This window comes from Erinaceus europaeus, chromosome 2 (assembly GCF_950295315.1).
Source record: "Erinaceus europaeus chromosome 2, mEriEur2.1, whole genome shotgun sequence".
Classification (NCBI taxonomy): Eukaryota; Metazoa; Chordata; class Mammalia; order Eulipotyphla; family Erinaceidae; genus Erinaceus; species Erinaceus europaeus.
The window spans coordinates 51,453,698-51,472,393 of NC_080163.1; the positions used below are offsets into that span (position 1 = coordinate 51,453,698).

The following is an 18,696-nucleotide window of genomic DNA, read 5'->3' on the forward strand; positions in this document are numbered from 1 at the left end:
CAATCCCCCATACCACCATAAGCCAGAGATGATCAGTGCTCTGGTAAAAAGAAAAAAAAAAAGTATGCAAGCAGTAATAAACCTAATAAACACAAAAATGAAGACAACTATGGAGGAAAGGGCAATCAGAATTAGGGAAACAACAGATGATACCCTCACGGAAAACACAAGCTACCTCGAGGTAGAGAACAGAAAGTTGAAATGGTTGAACAAAAAGGTCAATTAGCAGAACAAGCTAATACTATAACTGAACTGAAGAAAGAAGCTGAGGGAAAGGAAAGCAGGCTAACAGAAGCAAAAACAGAATGAGCCAGACATAGGATACACTAGAGAAAACCAAGAAAGAGGTAAAAGAGCTCAAAAAGTGTCAGGTTGTGCCATGGGGGAGAGAAAAGAGACCAGGAATTTGTGGCGATTCAGAAATGCAAATCTTTATTCATGTGGGTGCCTCAGAGTTGGGTGAGAGCACAGCAATTCGGACCTCATGGAGCTAGCAAAATGGCCACCTCCTGCTATGTGCAGCAGCCCTTCTCCAGGTCTGCTTGGAAGAGGGAAGAGCAAAAAAAGGGGTGAACCCAGAACAGCGGCAGGCTTTATAGGGTAATAACAGGAAGTGGCAAGTGTGTACGGAATTGGCTAGGAAAGGGGGTGGAGAGAGGCAAAAGGCTTGCTGGGAAGGTTGGAGCATCCTAGCAACTGTAGCAGTACGCTGAGAGGATAACGTGGTGGTGGAGGAGTCACTTTAAAACAAGGCAGGAGATTGATATATAAATAATAACACTCGCATGGAAATATGATAGTTCATGGGTCCTGCCTAACTCAACCACATCTGTACAATATCCCAACACCTCCCTCTTTCTTTTTATCTAATGGCCATAGTATAGGACATTTAGAGTGGAGCAGACTTAAATGTTTTTTAAGGAATGCCAAGCTCTGGTGGGAAGATGTAAGATGTTTCTGTGGTGGAGGGAAGACTTACATAGCCACCAACATTGTGAAATTTATGTGTTCCTCCCTTTTGCTGCTTGCAAGAATCCCTTCTGACACAACAAGACAAATATAGTCTTAAAGTGAAGGCATGGAAAACTATCCTACAGGCTAATGGACCACAAAAAAAAAAAAAAATGCAGGAACAGCCATTCTCATCTTGACACTATTGGACATTAAGCCAGCCCCCTGTTCCTCCCCCCCCACCCCCCCACCCCCCACTCCATTGCTGATACTATGGCCTATTTACATAATCATTGTTTTGCCTGAAGGATTCCCCACCCATTCCTTTGATCTATCTTCTTTCTACCTCGAGACCTGCCCTGCCTGCAGGGTACATTAATCCACCAGTTACAACCCTAGCAACCATTGCTAAGGAAGCTTTCTACCTTCCTGCTCTTTCTTTTCTCCATCCCCTTTCCCAACTATCACCGTTCTGACTTGCCACTTCCAGTTTTACCCTATAAATCCCACTTCTGTTCCTGGTTTCACTCTCTTTTCTCTCCCATGTCCCGACCTGGAGAAGGGCTGGCATGCAGAGTGGGAGGCAGCCATTGCGGTTTGGAGCTACATGGCTTAACCCGCTAAGCTCACAACCAACTCTGGGGTGTCAGCATGAATAAAGAATTGTATTACCACACCACCATGAGCTCCTGGTCTCTAACGCCTGCAAAGCTAGCCCGGCATGACACAATAGAATTTAAATTAAATAAAGTAAGAAAAGATAGACAAGGCCATTACATAATGATTAGAGGACCAATCAACCAAGTACATTTAACAATTAGTAATATTATGCACCCAATGAGGGACCATATAAATACATCAAATACCTACTTAAAGAACTACAAAAAATTTATCAATAGTAATACAATAATAGTGGGAGACTTTCACACAGCACTCTCACATTTAGACAGATCAACAAAGCAGAGAATTAACAAAGAAACAAGATAATTAAATGAAGATATGGACAGACTAGACCTCCTGGACATTTTCAGAGTTATTCACCCCAAAAAGCTGGAAACCCAGACAGCACATACTCAAGGATAGAACACTGTTAGCTCACAAAGACGGGAAAAAAAAAATTCAAGAGTTTTGAAATCATCCCAAGTATCTTCTAAGACCACAGTGGAGTAAAGCTAACATTTAACAACAAACAGAAAATTACTAAAAGACACAGAATTTGGAAACTAAACAACATACTGCTTAAGAACTGGTGGGTCAAAGAGACAATCAAGCAAGAAATTCAAATATTCCTGGAAACAAATGAAAATGAAGCCACAAACTATCAAAATATTTGGAACATAGCTAAAGCAGTACTGAGAGGAAAACTCATAGCCATAGAATCATATATTAGAGAACAAAAAAGCTAAAATAAGCAACATTACTGCACGCCTTAAGGACTTAGAGGAAGAGAAACTAAAGAATCCTAAAGCAACCAGAAGGACAGAAATCACTAAAATTAGAGCAGAAGTAAACAACATCACTATCAGGCCACCCCATCAGCTGTGCCCTAATCGGGGAGTCCTGAGATACCCAAACAGACATGATGGGCCTAGAGCTCAAATAAATCCCTCTCTCCATTGTTATGGGTCATTACTGTCAGCACAATAGAACCCTTTGTGGGCCCCCCAGGACATTGCCTTCAACTTGGATCAACAATGGTAGAGAATGTTCTTCTATCTCCGAAGGGATGCTGCACAATATACTGTATGCTACACCTGAGGAAGATGGGTCGATATTGGGGCAGCTTGTAACGCTCCTACTTATGACCACAGAAAGTGAACTCAGATATACAGGGATGCAGAGGTCACATAGGCACCAAAGCTAAATATGGGCCCCAGATCACATCCAATTGATGAGGTTTACAGTCAACAATATTTATACGTTTCCCATATTTGAGAGCTACTCTCTCCCTGATGCAGCTTTCTGGTCCTTCTGCCAGCCATGACATCACCTCCCCAGACAATAATTAGGATCCAACTGCATATCAGATTTCAGGCTCAGGCAAAATAAATGAATAAATAAATAAATGAAATAAAAATACAGTAGTATAGCTACAGGCCCTTTGGAATATAACTAAAATATGTTTACTAGCTATCTACAAAATTGAGTGCCCCTCAACTCTTCATCTGCACTGTTCCAGCCTTTAGGTCCATGACTGGTCAACAATTTGTTTGGCTTTGTATGTTAACTCTCTTCAACCACCAGGTTACAGATGCTAGCATGATGTTGACCAGACTTCCCTGGACAGACAACCCCACCAATGTGTTCTGGAGCTCTGCTTCCCCAGAGCCCTTCTCCACTAGGGAAAGTGAAAGACAGGCTGGGGGTATGGATCAAACTGTCAATGCCCATGTTCATCAGGGAAGCAATAACAGAAGCCAGACCTTCCACCTTCTGCATCCCACAATGACCTTGGGTCCATACTCCCAGAGGGTTAAAGAATAGGAAAGCTATCCAGGGAAGGGATGGGATACAGGGTTCTAGTGGTGGCAATTGTGTGAATTTGTACCCCTCTTATCCTATGGTTTAGTCAATGTTTCCTTTTTATAAATTTAAATTAAAATTATAAATTTAAAAAAAAAAAACCTGGCAAGCAACAGTTAAAGGAGGCAACTGTCACCAAGCCTGCCCTGATAGAGGTTTTAAAAAACTTTGTATAAACAAGAACATCCCAATATACTTGCCATATATCAAAGCAAATTAAAAAAACGTTGAATAATGGTACTGTAATACCTTAAATCAATAATATCAATAAATGTAAATGGCTTAAATTTACTCATCAAAAGTCACAGAGTAGGATGATGGATAAGAAAACACAACGCATCCATATGCTGTTTGCAAGAATCACACCGGATCCAACAAGACAAACAGAGACTTAAAAGTGAAAGGATGGAAAACTATCATACAGGCTAATTGACCACATAAAAGGGCAGAAACATGGGCCCGGGTGGTGGCGCACCTGGTTGAGTGCATGTATTTACAATGCGCAAGGACCCATGTTTGAGTCCCCGGTCCCCACCTGCAGGGGAAAAGCTTCATGAGTGGTGAAGCAGGGCTGCAGGTGTCTCTTTGTCTCTCTCCATCCTTATCACCCTTCCCCTCTTGATTTCTGGCTGTCTCTATCCAATAAATAAAGATAATAAAAAATAAATTATAAAAATAAAGAAATAGGGAGTCGGGCCATAGTGCAGCGGGTTAAGCGCAGGTGGCGCAAAGCACAAGGACCGGCATAAGGATCCAGTTCGAACCCCGGCTCCCCACCTGCAGGGGAGTTGCTTCACAGGCGGTGAAGCAGGTCTGCAGGTGTCTGTCTTTCTCTCCTCCTCTGTCTTCACCTCCTCTCTACATTTCTCTCTGTCCTATCCAACAACAACAACAACATTAACAACAACAACAAGGGCAACAAAAGGAAATAAATAAATAAATAAAATAAAATAAATAAAATAAAAACAATAAAGAAATAAAGGGCAGGAATAGCCATTCTCATCTCAGACACAACAAACTTTAAATTAAATAAAATAATAAAAGATAGGCAAGGCCATTATATAATGATCAGGGGATAAATCAACCAAGAAGATTTAACAATTATTAATATCTATGCTCCCAGTGAGGGGCCATCTAAATATATCAAACTCTTACTGAAAGAGCTACAAAATACATCAATAGCAATGCAGTAATAGTAAGGAAGTTCAAGACCCCACCCTCACACTTAGATCAACTAAGCAGAGAGACTCAACAAAGAAACAAGAGAATTAATCAAAGATATGGATAGACTAGACTTCCTGGATATTTTCAGAGTATGCCAAGAAACTGGAATACACATTCTTTTTAAATCCACACATCACATCCTCAAGGACAGACCACATGTTAGGCCACAAAGACAGTATCAACAAACTCAAACCATTGAAATCATCCCAAGTACATTCTCAGACCACAGTGGAGTAAAGCTAACATTTAACAATAAATAGAAAATTACTAAAAGTCACAAAATTTGGAAACTCAAGAACATGCTGCTTAATAACCGCTGGGTCAAAGAGGAACTCAAGCAAAAAATTCAAATGTTTCAGGAAACAAAGTAAAATGAAGACACAAGCTATCAAAATATATGGGATACAGCTAAAGCAGTACATAGAGGGAAACTCATAGCCATACAAGTACACATTAGAGGACAAGATAAAGCTGAAGTAAATGACCTTGCTGCATTCCTTAAAGACTTAGAAGAAAATAAGTTAAGCAGGAATTTTAGTAGAAATTAATGTTTTGAATGGTGTCTGTAGAAAATCACCTTTAGCCTCTACCTTGGCCATGGGTGAGATCCGGCGCCTAAAGCCAGTGGGGCCTCAGCTTACTGCCCGCGCACTGCACACAGGTGAAACCCAGGCCCCTACACAACCCAGGGTTGCTGCTTACCTCTGTCTGGGTGCCTAACCTCCTTTGGCTCTCTACCGGCAGGACCTCAGATGCCCCAAACCATCAGAATCGCAGAGGGGGTGTGGGTTCCGCCTCAGGGTTAAGGGAGGTGGCACAGTGCATAGAGCATCTGACATGAAGTCCCGAGTTCAATCCCCGGCAGCACATGTACCAGAGTGTCTGGTTCTTTCTCTTCTATGATTTTAATAATAAACTAAATAAAGCTGCTCATCGATCCAAAAAAAAAAAAAAAAAAAGAAGGGCCTGGGTTTGAGCTCCTGGTCTTCACCTTCAGAGGGAAATCTTCACAAGTGGTGGAGCAGTGTTGCAGATGTTTCTCTGTCTCTCTCCCTCTACCCCCTTCCCTCTTGATTTCTGGCTGTTCAATAAAGATAATAAAAAAAAACTTTTAAATGAAATTAATGTTTTTAATCTCAGAAGAGAAAAAGGAATGCTGTAAAAACTGTGTTCTGAGAAAGCTCATGGAAAGATAAAATGAGGGAGTACGAAGTAGATAGCAGATGTTATAAGGCTCAAGAGCTTGCTCAACTCTGGCTTACAGTGATGCCAGGGCTTCAATCTGGGCCTTAGGACCTCTGGATATCAGGTATGAAAACTGTGCAGTTTCTGTGCTGTCTGCTATTTCCTCACCCTAAATTTCTTAAATTGAACAGGCTGCTTAGCCACACTTTCATTCTGCACTGGGATTGACAAGTCATGTAATCTATAATGACTACTGATTGTTGCAGAGGAAGTCATGATCACTATTTTCATTCATGATATACCACAGTGACCAAGATGCAGCCCAGGCACTTACTTGAGTTTTTGTGACAGTGACAGGGAAAAGCTACTGACAAATTTTATGATAAACACCGAGTATTTCCCAGTCACATATCCTTTTCAAATGCAATTAGCCCAAATTTCACAGAGATTTTATATATGTAAAAGTAAATTTTATGGTAAAGGACAATTTTCTTTGTACCTTATGCAGGCTAGCAATTTAAGGACTCCCTCTAGCTTACATGCTGAATACCTTGGAAGAACAAGAAAAGCGTGACATGCCTAGCTTTCAGAAGCTTATATTCTAGAGCAGTGCTTTTAAACATCAGTGTTCATAAAATCTCCTGATTAAAGCCAAAAATCTAATTTAATAGATTTGAGAAAAGGTCATTTTTAACAAACTCTTATGTAATTCCAATGTTACCAGGCTATAGAACCAAACTTTAGATAGACAATGTCTGGGTAGTGCCTTAGCTAAGAATACATCTCTTCTAGGCAGTAGTGTTGGAAATGAACCCCAGTTTGATCCAGAATCTCCTTGATTTACACAGGCTTGAAGATCACAGTGTTTATCATTGCCTAGCCTTTAATTTTTAGTTACAAGAAAGTAACAAAGAAGTAATTAGTGCAGTGAGTACCAGAATACATTTAAAAGTGGGTTAAAAAAGTTTCTTACAATCATAAAAATACGATGTTTTTCTGATGAAGATGTATATACCTTTTAGCAAAGGTATATACATCTTTCAGTGTTTTCCTTTGCATTTCCATCATGCTTTCTTTTTTAATGTGAGAAAAGAAAGGCTCTTCTCGTCTGTACGTTATTCTTGGTCTTTTTCTATAGTTGATAGTATGAGAGAATTGTGATTAATGCTCCATTTATAAAAGCCTATTCACCTTAGAGTGCACAATTTGGCAAAATCTTCTCCTGCATCTGTTCTCAGACAATGTCTCTTTGTTCTCTCTAGCCAAACTGTGATAGCTATTGTGGGATCCCATATGACAGTGTTGGCAGAAAAGAGGTTGGAAGGCAGACTTATCTGGAATGGAAGCATTTCATTTCCACAGACAGTGGCAGGATTTTGTGGCTAAGCAACAGTTGAGTATGCAGAGTAATATTCCTCTGGTTTCTCTCACACTCTTCACCTTCCTCCCTCAAAGTCACAGAAATACAACTCCTCTGACTTCATGGCTGGAAAAGTATGAGAGGTTAAGTGGTTTATCCAAGCCTCAAGATGTAATAGAAAATCATAACAAAACTAAAGAAACCCCTAATTTTTAGAAGGTAAGGAAATGGTAAACATCAAGTGTTTATTAGTGTCCTAGACTCTTCAGATTATCACTCCAAAATATCTTGTTTTCCAACCAAGAGCTTTAATATCCTGGTCAATCATAATCAGTGTACTACATGGCACTGTATTTGTAGTGAAGGTTTATCTGAAGTCGGCAAGGACCATGAGACCTTTGTCATGGATGAGGAAAGGGTAATTTCAAAATAGCACCTTAGCCAAGAACACAACTCTTCTAGGCATTTGTTCTAGATGGAACAAAGAGATATTATTTGAGAATGGATGCAGAAGATTTTGCCAAATTATGCACTCTTATGGTGAAAAGGTTTGATCCAGAATCCCTGTGACTTTCACAGACATGAATCTCATCATTGCCTTGCCTTTGACTTTAAGCAGAGTGAATTTCTGTTAACTTTATGTGTCTTCCATTTAAGTAATATTGTTAAAGTTGTCTAGTTTCTTTGGTAATATAAATGAGTGAGAGTTACTTAATAACAATATTGAGACATAAGTCACCCATTTAAAGTGTACAATACTTGGGGTCTAGATATAATTTACCTGGTAGAACATACACTTTATAATGCATAAGACACTGGTTTGAGAACATAGATAGCACCAAATTAAGTTCCATGGACACAGAATGGTACTATTTCCTCCTGACTTGTTTTCTTTGTTTGAAATTAAAAGGAAAAAAGTTCATTAGAACATCTGAATGACACAAGTGTGAAGCCTCAGTAGGCAAGAAAAATAAAGCGAAAATGCACTATTTTAGCATATTCACAATCTTACAGCTATCACTGTCACCATTTTTTTTGAGGGAGTTAATGCTTTACAGTGTAATCATTGCAAGACTGGCCAGCTCCTCATGGGGCGCGAGCGCTTCCACACTACGATCATCATCTCTGGCATTATGCTATTCCACTGCAGAATACTGTGCCCCAGTATGGTTCCGTAGCCCCCATGTCCACTTGGTCGATTCCAAATTATATTCCTTCATGAGGATAATTTCTGGAACCATCCGTTCCACCCCGGTTCCATGGCTGCCAGTTCTTAGCAACATCGCCCTGCCAGATATTCGTTGGGATGCGGCATCATCTAAGTTCATTTCCCACGTCTACGCTCGACCGGACCTGCCAATATACGCGGATATCTTCGCCCACCCTGTCCAACACTTGACGTCTCGTCACCCAATCTGGTCCCCTACGCCTACACTGAACTTCTCTGTTCCAGTCTCTTGGAAACAGAGTTGGCAGTCAGCTGAGGTGAAGAACAAACACCTCATCACAGACCCCTGCAAGCGTCAACCGTGCTTTGACCTAGCACGTTATGATTGGGCCCTCCTCAATCGCTATCCAACAGGCCATGGCCGGTGCGCTGCTATGTTCCATCGCTGGGGAGCCAGAGACGACCCAAACTGCCCCTGCGGCTACAGACAGACTATGACCCACATAGTCAACGACTGCCACCTCTCCAGATTCAAAGGAGGTCTCGAAACTTTACATCAGGTTCAACCTGACGCTGTTGACTGGCTACGGAAGAAGGGCAAACGCTAGAAGAAGAAGAGTAATCATTAACATATGCATACAATTTCACTATATAATATGCCCCCAGAGTTTTTTTCCTATCAATTATCTCCCTCCCTCTCCAGAGTTCTTTGCTTTGATGCAATACACCATGTCAAGTCCATGTTTCACTTTGTGTCTCCCTCCCTGTCCCTACTTTAGTAGGTCCCACTAATAAGTGAGATTGTTTGATATTTGTCCTTCTGTTTTTGGTTTATTTCACTCAATATCAAGTACTCAAGTTTCATTAAAGAGGATGCAAAGGAGACAGCCACATCATTTTTAACAGCTAAGTATTACTCCATGATGTATATATACCACAATTTTTTAACCATTTATCTGATGTTGGACATCTGGGTTGCTTTCAGACTATTGCAATTACAGACTGTGCTGCTATAAAGGTAGGTATACACAGATATCTTCTCATAGGTGTTTCTGTCTCCTTTCGGTAAATCCTCAAGAGGAATTGCTAGGTCATAGGGTAGGTCTATTACTAGTGTCCTAATAAATCACCAAATTGTTTTCCACAGTGGTTTAACCAATTTGAACTCCCACCAGCAGTGAAAAAGTGTCCCTTTTCCTTCACATCCTGTCCAATATTTGCCATTTCTATCCTTTCTGATGTGTGGCATTCCCATAGGTATAAAGTGGTATCTCAATGCTGTTTTTATTTGCATTTCTCTCATGGTTAGTGACTTTGAGCACCTTCTCATATATATGTTGGCTCTCTGGATCTCTTCCTCAACGAAATGACTGTCCATGTCCTGGCCCTATTTTAAAACATCTCATTATTCTACAAAGGAAGCCACTTGCCACTGGGGAGGTAAATCATAGGACTTGCATGCTTGTGACAAGGGTTCATCTTTAGTGCCAATATGCCAGAGTGGTACTCTTGGCTTTTTCTAAATAAGTAAAAATAAATATTTAAAAAAAAAACACAAAAAAGCAAAAAGGAAGGGGATAGGGAGTGGTCCATCTGTTAGAGCACATGAGTTACCATGCAAAAGGACCCAAGTTTAAGTCTTAGGTCCCCAGCTATATGGAGGAGGCTTCATGAAAGGTGAAACAGTGCTACGGGTGTCTCTGGTTCTGTCTCTCTTCCCCTTTCTCCCCCTCTCTATTTCAATCTGTTGCTACCAGAAAAGAAAAAAAACCAGTCTACCACAAAGAGTGTAGTCAGCATTTACTCAACAAGCCCTAGAGATAACTCTTGTGAAAAAATAAATAAAAATAAAACTCTATACCCATCAGATTTCACTCCATATTTATTGTGAGCCTCTTTATTCCATATATAATTTCCGATCTCTGGACTCCAGGACCAGAAAGAGACAGAAGTTTGAAATGCACTAGACTATTTTTTTTTAATTTTTTATTTATAAAAAGGAAACATCAACAAAACCATAGGATAAGAGGGTTACAGCTTCGCACAATTCCTACCACCAGACCTCCATATACCAACCCCTCCCCTGATAGCTTTCCTACTCTTTAACCCTCTGAGAGTATGGACCCAAGGTCATTGTGGGATGCAGAAGGTTGAAGGTCTGGCTTCTGTAATTGCTTCCCCACTGAACATGGGCGTTGACAGGTCAAACCATACTCCCATCCTGTCTCTCTCTTTCCCTAGTGGGGTAGGGCTCTGGGAAAGTGGCGCTCCAAGGCACATTGGTGGGGTTGTCTGTCCAGGGAAGTCTGGTTGCATCCTGCTAGCATCTGGAACCTGGTGGCTGAAAAGAGAGTTAATACACAAAGCCAGACAAACTGTTGGACAATTATAGACCTAAAGGCTGGAATAGTGCAGGTGAGGCGTTGAGGGGGTCCTCCATTTTGTAGAAAGCTAGTAGGCATATTTTAGTTATATTTCAAAGGGCCTGTAGCTACACTACTGGGTTTTTTTTGTTGTTGTTTGTTTGTTTGCCTGAGCCTGAAATCTGATATGCAGGTGAATCCTGATTATTGTCTGGGGAGATGATGTCATGGCTGGGAAAAGGACCAGAAAGCTGGATCAGGGAAGAGACTAGTTCCCTAATATGGGAAAGGGGTATAAATATTACTGTAAACCCCATAAATTTGATGTGATCTGGGGCACTAGACTATTTTTGAACAGAGGCTTACCTATCTTAAAGCATTTGCCTAAGGAGCAACTTTCATTTTTCTGTTTTTTTTTTTCCAAGAAAGGAAAAAGGAAAGCACAGATCTATTTTTTGTTGTTATTGCTATCAGTGGAAAAAATTTAACCAGTATAGAAATTTTTCAAGAATGCAACTTGTTGAAATTTAAACGGAATCTTTGAAGGACAGAGGTATATGCTTATTTTTCTAAATATTTATTAGTAAAATTGTTTTAAATACAGAATAACATACCTGCCATAATTCAACAATATTAAGATTCTTCCATGGGGGCCAGGTGTGGCACACCCCATTAAGTGCACACATTACCATGCACAACATTCTGGCTTGAAGCCTCCAGTCTCTACCTGCAGTTGTCTCTCTTTCTTTCTTCCACTCGATTTCCCCCTCCCCCTCAATTTACCTTTGTCCTAGCAAATAAGAAGAAAGATAGAAAGAAAAGAAAGAAAGGAAAGGAAGAAAAAAGAAAGATAGAGAGAGAGAGAGAGAAACAGAAAGAGAGAGAGAGAGGCAGACAGGTGGCTGCCAGGAGTGGTGGATTCATTGTATAGGCTTCAAATCCCAGTAATAATCTTGATAGCAAATTTTTTTAAAAAGTGAGAGAACAAAGTATTCTTTTTCTGTGATAGTTGTCATTTTTTCAGTATTATTCCCAAGTAGATTATCACAGCTTGCCTATTCACTAAAATTTGAGAAAAATTAATTTTCTTATATAATTTTATTTTGGCAGCTAAAAATTAAATTTCTTTCTTTTCTTTTTTTGCCTCCAAGGTTATTGTTGGGGCTCAGTGCCTACACTACAAATTCATTGCTCCTGGTGGCCATTTTTTTCCCATTTCATTGGGTAAGACAGAAATAAATTGCGAGAGGAGGGGAAGATAGAGGGGGAGAGAGAGACAACTGCAGACCTGCTTCACAGTTTGTGAAGCAACCGCCCTGCTGGTGGGAAGCTAGGGGCTTGAACTGGTATGCGTCAGCTATCCTGGGCATTTAATGTCTTCCAACAAACTTGTATCTTTTGTTCTCTTTTGAATAAATTTAGTGGGACCTTGGTAGGGATTATTTATGGGCAGAATTGTCATTTTTGACAATGTTAATCCTTGTAGTCCACGAGCATGTAATATCTGCTTTCTTTGTATATTTTTTCTATTTCCTTAAGAAGTGTCTCATAGTATTGAGTATATAGGCCTTTCACTTCTTTTGGTAGGCTTATCCTTAGATAGTTAATGGTCTTTGCTACTATGGTGAATGGAATTGATTTCTGGATTTTCTCTTCTTCTGGTTTGGTGTCTGCTTAGAGAAATGCCACTAATTTTGTAGCCTGCCACCTTATTATGCTGCTTGATAATTTCTAGGTGTTTCTTACTGAATTCTTTTGGATTTTCTATGTATATTATCATATCATCTGAGAATGGTGACATTCTGACTTCCTCTCTTCTAATCTGTATCCTTTTGATCTCTTTCTCTTGTCTGCTTCCTATAGCTAGGAATTAAAAGACCATATTGAGTAGGAATGGATACAGAGGGGAGCCCTGCTTTTAACCTGACCATAGAAGGAAAGATTTCAGTTTCTGTCCATTGTGTATGATGTTGGCTGTTAGACTGCTGTAGATTCTACTAGTTTGACGAATTTTCCATTTAACCCCATTCTTCTTAATGATTTGATCATGAGGAGATGTTGGCTTTTGTTGAAAGTTTTCTCTGCATCTATTAAGATAATCATGTGGATTTGGGATTTCCTTTTGTTGATGTAGTGAATCATTTATTGAACCAACCTTGCATCCCTGGGATAAATCCCACTTGGTATATAACTTTTTTGATGTACTGCTGTAGTCAAGTTGCTAGGATTCTGTTTAAGACCTTAGTATCTATGTTTATTAAGGATAGTGGCCTGTAATTCTCTTTTTTGACTGGATCTTGTCTGCTTTGAGCACCAAGGTAATATTGGCTCTGCAGAAGCTGGAAGGAAATGTTCCAGTGTCTTCAATAATTTGGAAGAGCTTATAAATGAGAGGTGTTAGCTCTTCCTTGAAGGTTTCTACATTCTTAAATCTACTTTATGTATATATTATGCATCTAATCAGTAATAATAACTTACAACTCTCCTTTATATAAAGTAAAGATAAATTCTAATTCTTCTTATTCTCAGCTTTGAATTTTTTTTTGTATATATCTATCATCCTACTTAGATACTATTTCTGAGAATGATACATTAACACACATATGAACTAACTAGAAGATGCAAATATAGTTGACAAGAGAAATATTCCAAAAATAACATATACATCCATAAAAATGTTATATGAAGAGTTGTGCATTTGTCACACTAAGCTAAATCTACACAATTCACACTGGGTAGTAAATGATAACATGTGGAGGTAAAGGATATTTAATTAGCTTAATTAGTGATTATTTTTCAATCAAAACATCAAATCATGATACATACATGCATATGTACTTATATGCCAATTATAAATCAGTGAGTTTTCAAAATGATGTGCTCAAAACTTGTAATTTTCTAATGATTTTATTGCATTACTTATTATGTATGCCTTTGAAGTTGTTACTCTCTTGTTGCTATGTGCTAGAAATGATGATTTGCTACTATTTCACTTCCAATTTCACATTTAGTGATATCTTATTTGTAGATTTAAGTTGGCTGTGGTAAAAGTATTCAAACTACAAGAAACAATAAACAATACAAATCAGGATCTGTTAGTTTTATCTCTCTAGACAAATCAAAGTACATAAATACAGCAATGTCATGTATTAACAGAGAAATGCAAATAAAGACAATAAGATACCATTAATAGTTTTGAGCATATCATAAATCAGAAAGGACAGTAAGAATAAATGCTGGGAGAAGTTAGAGTAGAAAAAGAACTCTCCTACAGTGCTGATGGGAATGTAAATTGGTCCAACCATTTTGAAAGCAGTCTGGAGAACTCTTAGAAGGCTTGAAATGGACCTACCCAAAGACCAGGCAGTTTATCTCTTGCATAGCCTAAGGAAACAAACACACCCATTCAAAGAGATTTATGTACACTTATGTTTGTGGCAACACTATTTGTAGTAGCCCAAACTAGAAATCAACCTACACTTCCAACAACAGATGAGTGGCTAAGAAAGTTAAGGTATATATACATAATAGAATACTAGTTGACTGTTAAGAATGATGAAATCACTTCCTCACCTCATCTTGGGTGGAACTTGAAGGAATTATGTTAAGTGAAATAATGCAAAAGGAGAAGGATGACTATGGGATGATCTTACTCATAAGCAGAACTTAAAGAAGCAAGAACAGAAAGTAAAATGTGGACTGGGCTTGGTATATTGTGCCAATACAAAACTGTGGGGAAGGAGGAAAGGGAGGGGGCTAAGTGGGTGTGGCTTTGGGGTCCTGGTGCATGATGATGGAAAAGAAACTAAACTGGAGGTGAGAGAGTAGACATCTATCATTATGAGATGAGAAATTTTACCTTTGTATAGACAACTATTATGCCAGCCATTATCTTCTTCCATGCCATAAAATAATAAAAATCTCTCTTGGAGGCCTCTCCAGGACCTTTCCCATATTATAAAGTAGAAATGTTAGAGACTGCTCCACTTCCAAAGGGAGGCTGGGTCATCCTAATCTTCCATTTGAGGAAACTGGCTCTGAAATGAGTGCTGCCTAGAATACTCCCAGCTGTGACCATGGACTTTGAGCTCAGACTAACAAGGACTCTGAGATTGCATAGACATCTGTGCTAAATATGAATATATATTGTTCTAAGGACAGACTGATGGGGTAAACCATTTTTTTTTATACTTTCTTCAAGTTTGGGAGCTACTCTCTCCCTTATCTGGCTTTCTAGCCCTATTCTCAACTATGACACTATGTTGCCAAACGGTAGTTTTAATCCAGTCCATAGTTATCCTTCTCCTTTTGGATTATTTCACTTAACATAATTCCTTTAAGTTCCATTCAAGAGGTGAAGAAGTGACTTCATCATACTTAACAGTTGAGTAATATATATATATATGTATATATCAAGCTCATTCAAAAGTTACTAAAGTCATGGCCCCTTAGGAACATACCTAAAATAGACTTCCTAGCCTTTTTCCACCATAAGACCCTAGTCTCATCTTTTTTATGCCTACGTTTTTGGTCCCTGCTTATAAAGCATTTTGTCCTGCTTTGTATCTTATTGCCTTTCAGCTATCAAGTTGCAGGTGCTACTATGATTCCATTCTGATTTGACCTCACCCATGTATCCTGGAACCCCACCTCCCTATAGCTCTACCACACTAAGTCAAGATAGAAACAGACTTGGAGTATGGAGCAACCTGTCAACAACCATGTACAGTAGAGAAGCAATTACAGAAGCCAGATCTTTCACCTTCTGCACCCCATAAAGATCTTGGGTCCATACCTCCAAAGGGATAAAGAATATGGAAACTTCCAATAGAGGGGATGGGATACAGAACTCTGGTGGTGGAAGTTGTATGGAATTGTACCTCTTCTTATACCCCCCAAAGTGTGTGTGTGTTTATATATAAGGAGAGAGAGAGATATGGGACCTTGATGCAGAACTCATTAGTATATTAGATAAGAAACAAGAGTGAAAATAAAATAATGAGAATAATTCTCAGGGTCACGTGGTGGCACACCTGGTTGAATACACATGTTATAATGTGCAAGGACCTGGATTTGAGCTCCTGGTCCCCACCTGCAGGGGAAAAACTTCAAGAGTGTTGAAGCAGTGTTGCAGGTATATCTCTGTCTCTATCCCTCTCTATCGTCCCCTTCCCTCACAATTTATGTCTGTCTCTATCTAATAAATGAGTTAATATAGTTAACAATTTTTTTAAAAAAGAATAATTTCTCTGACAATATTCCTACCTTACTTTATATTTACTGAAACTTAGAGGTAGATCTAAAAGTTAAAACTTTTTTGAACTCCATTTTTATCAGTTCTTAAACCCATTTTATGTAGAAAACAACTTGTGTCAACATAAGTACTAAATTTTCATCTTCATTGGAAATGGGTATGCATGGAAATAATGCTACATTTATTCCTTTCCCACTAATTTACAATTCTCTTTAGCTTTGAAGAATATAGTTGTGCTCTTGCTAATCATCACATTTCAGGGTTATTTTATCTGAGAAGAAATCAAATTCCCCTAGGATATTTATTTCCCTTTTGGAAACCACTCAGTGGTGAGAGTGATAAAAGGAAGTAGTTTCTAGTTGAAAGAAAGTGTGGAGGCCAAGCTCAAACCTGGCTCATAAGTCCTCAAACTAAGTTACCTGAGATCACCATGTGAAAAACACCAGGATTAATCAGGGAACCATGACAAATGGAGAGTCCATGGTGGAGGTCACAGGGTCAAGAGAGCAAGCTGCTCCAAGTCTGTCTTTAATACATCCCTGTCAGTCTGCTCAGCCTCAGGCTAATGTCATTCATATGCTAATTGCCCCAAACTCCTGTTGGGATCACAACACATTCCAAAATCAGCTCATTCAAGGTTCAAGGTTCTCTTAAGTGTCTTTTCCCTGGACTTGAGTGAACCCCTTGAGTAAGTCCTGTCTAAGAATGTCATTAGTGTCCTCTTGGTACCCATTTCTATGTTATTTCACTGTGAGCTTTTTTGATCCTCAGCAAATCCCTCACTTGTATATCTAATGCTTGATTTCAATTTCATCTCTTGTGAATACTTGAAGTGACTTATATATTTCTATTAAGATCCTGAATCATACACAAATTGTACAAACTTTTATCTCACTGTATTAATAAGAACAGATATCATTTGCTGAAATTCTACTAGATATCAGGTATTACAAAGATTGAGGACTCTCTGTTCCCCTATGGCCAGTTATTTTACAAATGGGGAAAATGTTGTTGGGAGAGAGACAAGACCAGGAACTCATGGTGGAGCAGGAACACAAATCTTTATTTAAGCGGACACCCCAGACTTGGGTGCAAGCACAGCGGGTTTAGGCCATGTGGAGCTAGCAAAATGGCCACCTCCCCCTATGCCCACCAGCCTTTCTCTATATCAGAATGCAGAAGAGAAAAAATAGGGGAGGAAAGAGAGGGAGAAAGAGAGGGGAAGAGAAGAGAAAGCACAAACAGGAGCGACTTTTAAAGGAGAATTCTGGAGAGAGGCAAAAGGCATGCTGGGAAGGTGGAAGCATCCTTAGCAACTGTTGCAATGGTTTTAACTGAATTAGCAATACTCTGAGGGGAAAACGTGGCAGGGATCTGTAAATAATACTTGCATGGAAATATAGTGGTTTGTGGGCCCTGCCAATGTTCAACCACATCTGCACAATTTCCCAACAAAATATAAACATATGTTAACTAAATATTATGCCCAAACTTTTAGTATTATTTAGAGTTGAAATCACATCTCAACTAGATAACTGGGATGAGAAAAAAAATTATTTTTTTAATGTTCAGCCAAAATACTTATAGGAATATCTGTGCATTCAAAAATGCCAGTATGATACTGCCAGGCATAATACAGAAGACAAAGCAAGGAATGCAAATTTCAGGGACCAAGCCATAATAATCTGTTTTAGCTCTTTCTTTCCAACACAAAATTGACTTTTTAAAATAAAAAACTCAGGACTTGGGTTTGATTTCACTAATGAAGGTAACAACTTTATGCAAGTTATTGTATCTAAGTAATACGAGAGATTACAGAGCATGAAAAGATGACTCACAATCGACCTATCATATATTTGATAGCAAATTCTTGGAAAAGTGGAGTTCTGAGCATGAAGTTAATTGCATGCCTTAATGAATGCTTTTTTAAAAGATGTATTTATTTATTAACAACAGGAAAAGAGACAGAGAGAGGGTCAAAACAGCATTAACATCACACAGCGTCACGCATGCAAGTTCTGCCTTCTATCTCTGAGTCACTCATATTCAGTGCCAGATGATGTATCTTTTAGATGCCAAGAATTCTAACAGAGTCTTCAGATTCCACCATAGTGAACTAGAAGACCTAATAAAGTCAAATGAAACAAATGCAATGCATCCCATTTATTCCTCAAGCTTTTCCCTAGTAATGCAAAGTTGTCTTGAGCTGCAAATAAACTGCTAATGATTAAAGGTGTTTATCCATGAAATTATTTTGGTTTATTAGAATTGAACTCTAGTTATCGTCTAGAGGGTGATAAGCATGCCACTATAGTCCAGGTGTCATAATATAAAGCATCTCAACTTTTGCCAGAGCAGTGCTTTATGTTCACTACTCCTGCAAATGTGCATGATATATATATATCACTGCCTTTTGTCAATACCATTTTCATCACCGCCAAAAGTCAATTTAATAAGTTCAGTTTATCAGCTCCATCCTTGTGACTACTTCCTTTCCCAAAGGGTAATACAATCCATTTTTAGCCATTCAGATATTTAAAAGATTCTTTTATGTGCAGTCTCAGTTCATTATGAATAAAATACATTTTATGCTTCTGTTCCACTTACTCTGGTTACATGCTGGATTGGATTTAAGATGCAATGTTTTATTGTATTTTCAGTCAGGAAA

At 38.9% G+C, this 18,696-nt stretch overlaps 1 non-coding gene across 1 annotated transcript; it reads left to right on the forward strand.

Moving 5' to 3' along the window:
• Positions 1 to 5,259: 5,259 nt before the first annotated feature.
• Positions 5,260 to 5,382, forward strand: LOC132537424 (small nucleolar RNA ACA64). The gene has a single exon (XR_009548852.1). It is a non-coding gene; the product is annotated as a small nucleolar RNA ACA64 (small nucleolar RNA).
• The last annotated feature ends 13,314 nt before the right edge of the window (positions 5,383 to 18,696 follow it).